Raw genomic sequence first — 8,822 nt, 5'->3', positions numbered from 1 at the left:
TCCACCATTTGCTGGAGTGATACCCTTTGCTGGGAACATTTATAGACAGCAGAGAGAGAGGTCACATAATAAATAATGATGAGAACAGGGCAGGTTACAGAGTAGGCTAAATGAGATCAGATACAAGGGGCGGGATTCATGGCCTGTTATAGAGCCACTAAATACATTTTTGTCACCCTATCCTATCAGATGTCAGCAGAGTCTACCCCTCATCGAGGGCCCCTTGATCCATGTGGCCAAGCATGGATTCAAGAGGATAAACATTTGTACGTGGATGAAGTGGATGACATAACATGCAGGCTGTTCTGTTCAGCCATATGTGGTCCCTCAACCATAAGCTGCTCACCCCTGATCTACACTGCCTAGGTACATTACTGTGAAAAAATGCTTTCTGATGCAACCAAATGCAAGATAACACCTCTGGGAACAAGGAATGCAAATTACAGCTACTTACAATGCGAGAGATTACCTCAGAAAGCACCAACTGCAGCAACGACTAAAGATGCTTGCCATGGAGTAAGTGAATATTCATCAGAGCAGGGACAGGAACTGGGCTTTCCCTGGCCATTTGCATTTGCTCCGTTTTTTACCCACATTTGCATGACTCCATATGAAAAAAACCCAACCCCTCCAACATTTTAACTAGAGGCTCAGACAGCCCTTGTGCAGGGCATACCATAGCTCTGTGCTTACAGAGCTTCTCCAGGAGATGCAGGGATGTCTTAGATGGAAAAAACAACTGGCCCTTCTTCAGCAATGTCATGATCCACTCAGAGGGGGACATCAACACATCCCCTTCCAGGAGAGCTGTGGGGCTATGGGCAAGTGTGCCTGTTGGACCATGTAAGGTTAACGTAGGATGCTGTAGGTTTGGCCTCAGCACCACTTGCTCAACACTACAAAGGCATGCCTTAGGGATTGGCCAAGCAGGATTCAGGGGTGACAACAAAGATGCTGAAGATTCCAATATGTGCAACCATCTTGTGCAACCAACCTTCTCGCACTACCTGCTCTCCCACAGACTGTGCCCCAGCCCTTGGTGTCCATGCAGGGAGGGAGACACCAAACAGCATTCAAATGGAGGCCAGACACATGGCTGAGAGCTGGAAAAACTCATAACTCAGCTCAGCTTGTTCAGTTTATCAAAGAGTTGCTTAAGAGATCACAAGATGTCTAGACATCATAAACATGGAAATATCCTGGGTTGCAAGGGACTTCCCAGGCTTTGACAAAGACATGGCAAGATTCAATGCCTGGAAGTTCAGGTCAGATAAATCCCAAAATACAATACAATTTCCCAGCAGGGAGGGAAACTGAACACTGGAGGACCTTGCAAGGGTGTGGATCCTCCTTGTTTGACATCGTTAGCCTAGCAGTAGATAACTTTTGAACAGCTAGGCTCTAATCCAGCTCCTGGGAGAAATCCAGCTCAGAGGGAGCAGGGCTGGATGGTGCAGGGCATACCTCCATGCCCCTGCTCCCTTCCTTCTCCCCTCAGCCATGACAAGAACAGGAAATTCTGCATTATCTGCTACTCAGCCTTGGAGCTCTTCATTATGCTGGTAGCTGTAGTCCAATCTCATTCCCCAAGACCTCAGCTGGTTGCCTGCAAACGTAAGGAAGGAATTCATTTATTTATTTTCCTCCTCCAGGCTCATTTGGCCAGACAGATGTTGCTTGCTATTTCTTTTTTTTTTCCCCCACACCTACCTCTGAATCATCAGATATTAGTTGCAGCTGGAGACACCACACTGGAGGCACAGCCCAGGCTTTGCAGCTGTACCAAAAGTGGGGAGTGCACCTTTTTCTGCAGCGTGAGGCCATGACTTGCCCTTCGGGATCAGTTAGTGCCACCTCACCCGGACAATTACCTGGACAGCATCTGCTGTAACATGGAGGTTCAATAGACATGGAGGTTCAATGAAGTTTTGTTATGATGGTCGGCATCTTATGCAGAGTTCGTAACTCATACATCAGATGCTCTAGTCTCTCAAGTGATATCGCTATTCAGAGCCTTGCAGGACTGCCTAAATAAACATATGTAAGAGTTTAAATTCAATCTCTCCCCTGCCCTGTCCCCTGCAAAACTCTTTGATGACTAAGCCCATTAGGGGAGGAGCAAATCTCTTTGAAATGTCACAGCTGATCTCTGCTGACCTTATCAAAGTGCAGGATCAATACACTGACCCATTTGGAGTAGGGAACCTTAAGCAAAAGCCAAAGAGAAACAATTAAAGCAGAATTTCTAGAATGGGAGTCGGGGCGATAGAAATACCCCCTGTTAAGTCTCTAGAGAGTGAAAAACAAATGAGCCAAAAGTATCCATGATGCTTAGAATTATCATATACATAATTAGTATTTGATAAAGCAGGAAATAAAACATAACATCCATTCATCATGCTGACAGCTGTAAAACCATATTGCAAGGCTCTCAAGTGTTAGTGGTGTGTGTGTGTGCGCCTTCAGCATTGCAGGTACAAAACCATGCCACAAGCTCAGGGAGCTGAGTGCACCGTGGGCTCTGTGGGATGCTGGCAGCACATCCCAGGGACTGGTTCTGAGCATGCAAGGCATGATCATGTGCGCTTAACTGCCTGGATTCAAAGGATGGAGAAGCATCAGTAAAAGTCTTGGTAGCAGCTAAAAAGCTTCTAGCAAGTCTGTGACTTCAGACACACAGGGACCTTCAGGCATCCTAGAAAACTAAACTGGTTTTCCTGACATCTGGAACTTGACCAGCTCCACCATCTCATGACTACAGCAGTCCCTGTCATGGCCTGGAACCAGGCCAATTGTCACCATTTTGAACAACACCTCATCCCATTCTGGCAGAAGGCAAGGCCATTTCATATAAGCAGCCAGCAGACAGACAGCCTGCTTTGGAGGAGGAGTATGGGCAGGGGACAAGGAACAGTCCTGGGTACCCAAACAGATGCAGCCAAAGGGCTTATGGTCAGACATGATCCAACTTCTCAGCCCCTACAAACCATAAAGCAACACCTCCACCACCTAATGCCTGGGCCCTATGATTCCCTGTAAGATGGAAAAGTATTTTCAGATAAACTCGTTATTAACCCTCCCATTAAGAGGGCAATCAGCAGGGTAGAGGGCCTAGGGTGCAAAGAGGAGCTATGGTGTCCATGGATGAGATTTTAAAGGAGCAGATAACTGAGAAATCACTAAACAAAATAAAAGAGAGATGGATTAAAAGGTAAATAACTTGTAGGACTGGGGGCTCAGTCTACAGCAGCTTTCTCTACAGGGCTTTGCCAAATGAGATATTTTTTCTTCTCTTTGTAGATATTTTTAAGATTTACCTTTCCTCACAAGGGTGAGCATGAGCCATTTGCAAGCAACTCAGCGACAAAACAGGAAGAAATCAACTTCTGCCTCGCCTGACAAAAATAGCCAAGTGCCTGATGGCGAAGCCACACACCCATCCTTGCTCTGCCTGGCTGGAACAGAGCTGTGCTGCAGCCTCCCGCTGCACACGCTGGTCGCCAGATTGCCGACTTGGGATAGGTCCCTGTCCATCTGTCAAGGCAGAATTATTCCATTTGAAAAACACTAAAAAAATTCCCTGGAGTACTGCAACTGTCCCAATTCCCATGTGAACCATCTCACCGTCAAACACAAGCTGCTTGGAGGAACGGGAAGGGCTCTAGTCCCAGCCCTTCCTCCTTCCCTCCCTTTTTATTTACAGATAAAGCCACCACCTCTAATTTCATCAACTTTTTTTTCTGGCCAGCTCTTCATAAGCTCACCTCTTTAAGCCAGCGTGAGGCAGGATCCTCAGCTCTCTGGCTGACTACCTTTTTCCACAGAGAAAGAGCACTGTGAACAATCTCTTTCGGAGGGAATCAAAAAAGCAATCAAAGAAAGTCTCTGCTGTCCTAGGAAATTTTCTATGCACTGGGAGTCTCATCAAACCAGGGCAAAGAAAGCAATAACAAATTTAACAGTGCCATCCATAGCAGACACAGATGGCTGCAGTTCCTAAATAAGCATTACATTAGTGCAAAGGAGAGGAAAAAAAATTGAAGGAAGAAAGAAAAATATAACAGCTGTATCTTAAGCCTGGAGGCTGATGCTAAATCTACGTTTGTAGATGCTTTCAGCACTAGCAATAAAAGTCAAGTTGCTTCCATGTTAAAGGGGCACTGCTGAGTGCTTTATGCATTGTCTTCAACCTGTTAATCATTTGGTGGGAATATCCTCCAGCTGCCTGCAGTCTGGGGGACCCATGGCAGAACAGGAGAAGATGGGGCAGAGAGCAAAAGCAGTGGGGAAAAACATTAATATTTAAAGCAGTGTTTTGCACTGCTTTGAATGGAGTGTTCTGCTTAAAAAAACTTTTAAAAAAAAATCAATAGCACGTGATGGCCTTCACTGCATTGACAGAAAGATCATTTGCCCTCTCGTCACTGCTGTCAAGCTAAGACCACAACTCAAACAATTTCCCCAGCACACATCCTGTAATTCTGCCAGGTGGACATAAAGGAGGTACAAGAATTGGGGGACCTTGACTTGAAATCTTGACCCCTCTGAAGCAGAGAAGACCACCAATGCCTCGCTCTTGGAGGGAACCAGGAGCTCAGGCAGGGTTCAGGGAAAGCTCTGCTCTCAGCCCAGGGATGCTGAAGACTTTTCTCCACAATCTGGAAGGGAAAACACGAGCTTGCTGCCAGCAAAGATCACAGTTGACACAAACATTGGAGGAGCAGTAAATAATGACATGAACGGGTTGGTTACAGTAGGCAAGCTGTGTTGGCAGATAGGCAGGCTAAAAGTGGCCTTTAAAATATCCACATGCCAGGCTGGGCCTGAGAAACAAATGATTATGGGTGTACTTAAAAGTGCAGGCAGTCTGAGGAGACCTTCCTGGGACAAGGGGATAACCCCGTTCCTAGAGGTGCAAGCAAGGATGCCGTGAGGAAGCATCCCCTCCAATACTGTGCAAGACTGGCACTGTGGTCCTGGGTCAACCTGGTCTCCACATGTGACTATGTCCAACCTGCAGCAAATTCAGCCAAGCACTCGAGAGAAACGTTTTCCTGAACGATTATCTCTCCTGTGGAGGGCTGGGGACTGCCGAGGAGCTGCTCTCAGAGCAGCACACAGGCAGCTCCCCAGCAATGCACCTGGTCTTCATAAATGGAGGCAACTTAAATCACTTAATCCTGAAACACTGAGCTCAAATGACACATGTGTGTTGTCCTTCAGGGGATGAGGTTTCTTGCAATCTCACACATGCATTTTCCCTCTCATTTGCTTTTTAAAAGCAACCAGTGAGCTGTCATGCTGCTAATGTTTCCATTAGTCTACAACAAAGTGCTAGATTTCCCATCTCCACCGTGTCAGAGCTGTAGTATCTTCTGCCTCTTGTTGACCTGGTCAACATTTTTTATCACATTAATTTCTTTTTTTTTTTTTACACTTCATTATAACAATCATATCCTCTAAGATACTCGGGTGATTCAGCAAGCCCTGGTTGCCCTCCGTGGCTACCCCATCACTCACAAACATTGAAGTGTTATTTTTTTTGCTATCATATTCCCTATCTGTCTATGAAGTAGCTATGCTGATTAATTATCAGCCTTTGTGATTACTCATAGAGCACAAACCTTGAGGCTGAGGAGTGAAAAGGATGGCATTGCACAAGTGGGCAAGGTTTGGCTGCTCTTACCAGAGCTTCTTGGGGATTATCCATCAGGAGAATGTTGATTTCTTGCAAAAGAACCAACTCACCTGGGCATGTCAATACCAACATGTTTCCAAACAAAAAATGACCTGAGTGTTTTGATAACATCAAAACATCACATTTCATTATTCTGAGGACATAGAATACTTTGATTTTCATTCTGAAGTTTCTCTTATATTCCAATTGCTTTTAAATTACAAAATCAAGTCAAAATATGTAAACAATTTTTTAATGGTTTCACAGGAACATTTCAGAACAAAAAATACATTTAAATTAAACTCCAGAATTTTGCCATGAAATGGAAAATACACTTCTTGCTCAGCTCTAGACATCAGCATAACACCCTAATGGGCTTTAATATAACCGAGAGAACCTGCCTGGGCATGATGGAGAACCAGGCTAACAGGGGCTGCTGGAGGGCATGTAAAAATGCAGGCTGAGCTGGGAGAGCAAAGAGGCAGAAGAATAAGCTGAAAGCAATGCTACAGGTCAGGGAAATGTGAATTTGTGATGCCAGGTGGAGTATCTGCACATGGGCCAACTTTCAAAGAGTTTGGGGATGTGAACAGAGAAGCTGCCAAAGAAGGACATTTCAGAGCACTCATTTCAAGGGCAATCCACAGAATCATTTTAAATCTCATCAAATTTCCTTCCCTTCCCTCCAAAGCAGACTCCCTGCCATGCCAATGCAGAGTTGCACAAGGGTGCTCTTGGTGGCATCAAGGAAGCGTCATCTCCATCAGCCCAAGCCACTCTGAGCCCCAGTCATCAGAGAAAGTGGATCAGTGCTGAGTGGATGGCTGGGATAAAAGGTATAGCCATGCTCCAAAGCACATTAATTGCTTATTAATTACCGCATTAATCATGGTGACACCTTTGTCTGCATTCCCAGTAGCACACTTGCAGTTAGCTGGGACTCTCACAGTGCTTTGTGTAAACTGAGATAGTTTTGCTGCCTCACTCCAGATCATCCTGGGTCCTGAAGGGTGAAAAAGAAACCCAGAAAACCCTAGTGAGCATCCCAATGACAGCATGGCAGGCCGTAACCCAGTGCAGGCAGGTTAGAAACATGACCCCTCAATGGAAACAGGCAGGACAAGAAAATGTAGATGACAGAGGACTTGTAGGACAATGATGCTCTGACGTTCTCAAAGTTTGAGATTCAGGCTACAATTTGCAAAGCATCAGCTTGTGGAGCCCGTCCAGGGCTTTGCTGCAGCTTCCCACAGGCAACTGCAAGTTCCTATTAAATCACAGAAAGCTGTAAACCAATCACCAGGGAAAATTTCTGTTCCATCACCAGTGCTTTTTCTTTATTTTATTATTTATAGCACTCTCTGATTTCTAGCAACTTTTTTATTATAAAAAAAATTATTTTCTTTGTCTGAAAATTGATATAAAAAGAAATCCATCTCTCAGCCGTCATTTCTCTTAATGATGTTTACATCAGCAGATGGGGAAAAAATCACTTTTTAAACAGAATTTATTACCCGCTGACCCAAAGCTTTACCATACATCACTGTGGTTTCAGAAAGTTAGTTTCCATGGCAACATGATGTAACTCTCCAGTGTGTCTGTGAGCTGCTGATGTTAACTCTTCCATTCCTAGCCATATTTTTTATGACGGGGTATCTTGGCCACATGGCAGTCACTAGGAGACCTCGAAGTTGGTTAGACGGGAAAGCTCAGGCTCAGGAACCCTGTGCAGACAGGGCCATCTTTAAATTCCCTCATTTAATGAGATACCAGGTAACAGCTTCAAGCAAGAGTGAAAGCCTGCAGGTGTCCCAGGCAAAGGGAGCAGCTCTGTATCCACCAGCCAGCACCAGCTGAGTAGAGGTAGCACAGAAGGAAGAAGACGACGTATGTCTGGAGATGCCTACCAGTATGGCACGCAGAAAGCAAGTTCATCAACACCCATAGCAGGAACGCCCAAGCCTTGTAGGAGGTCCTCCTCCATGCCCATCTTCTCCAGCACCAAGCCCAGGATGCCAAGAGAATCAGGGGGAGGAAGTAATACAGGCATTGGGGTACTTCAGAAAAAAAGAGGAGAGTCTAGGGGCTCAGGAGAGATGGATGAGTAGATACTACTTCACTTAAGGCTTCAAAATAGGTGGTGAATTCCTCTGGGGTGAGGAACTGGGGCAAGTCTCTTTTCTATGGTTCACCTCTTCAGTGTGAAACTGTGGCTTGGTGTAGAAATAGCGAGAGACCAGATACCTTCCTGGCTGCTAACTGTCTATGTGTGCATAAGTATCTCCTGAGCTCCCTCAATTAAACAGCAGAGGCCAACAGATCAGAGAGAATAAGCACAGAGCAATAAGCACCACCGTTCCATGGAAGGGAAGGGCTCAGGACAGCACAAGGCAACTCTTTGCTCTTCTGAAGACCTGTGCTCTGAGACAAGCTCCATGCTTTGGCCCCACAGAAACAGCCAAACTTCAGCCACAGGTGGCTATAGCAAAAAAGCTGGCTACTTGGCAATCAAGGTTGAGCTGCAATAGAGACAGTTGCACCTATCACTGCAGTTATTGATTGCCAGAATGTTGATAAACAATTGATTTTTTCTGCAAATGTCACCTGGAAGGAGTTTTATACTTCTCTCTACAGGGAGCAAGCAATAGCAAGAGCCTAACAAACACAAAGAAAACAAACTATCTTCTTCTAGGGTACATAATTCCTGGTAGCAAGCAGCCAACTAATAGAAATAAGTTCCTTCTACTGGGATTTGGGAGTCTACCATGGTGGGAGATGGGAAAAACATTTACTCAGTGCATTGGCTCAGATATCAGAATGTCACTTTGGCACCTTATCAAAGAAATCCAACATGTACAGGCCCTTGGCTTAAGCCAGATACAGAGCAATAACTGATCCACCTGATGAAAGATGTTAATCAGCTTTCAGTGCATGCCTGCGATAGATCATAGGCCAAGAGAATAAAGGCTTTTGGGACCATGGGAGGTGTATAACAATCCAGAGACATGAATTGTGCAGGGGAGAAAGCAGGCCCACATGAACCATGTTCTGAGAACGCCATGCATGAAGCTCTTGAGAAAAACAAACAGGCGTTTAGAAAGAGGACAAGCAAACTGCAAGCTACCTGGCTCTAAGACCACCTGAA

This window comes from Pelecanus crispus, chromosome 9 (genome assembly GCF_030463565.1).
Source record: "Pelecanus crispus isolate bPelCri1 chromosome 9, bPelCri1.pri, whole genome shotgun sequence".
Taxonomy (NCBI): domain Eukaryota; kingdom Metazoa; phylum Chordata; class Aves; order Pelecaniformes; family Pelecanidae; genus Pelecanus; species Pelecanus crispus.
This window is presented reverse-complemented; position numbering follows the sequence as displayed.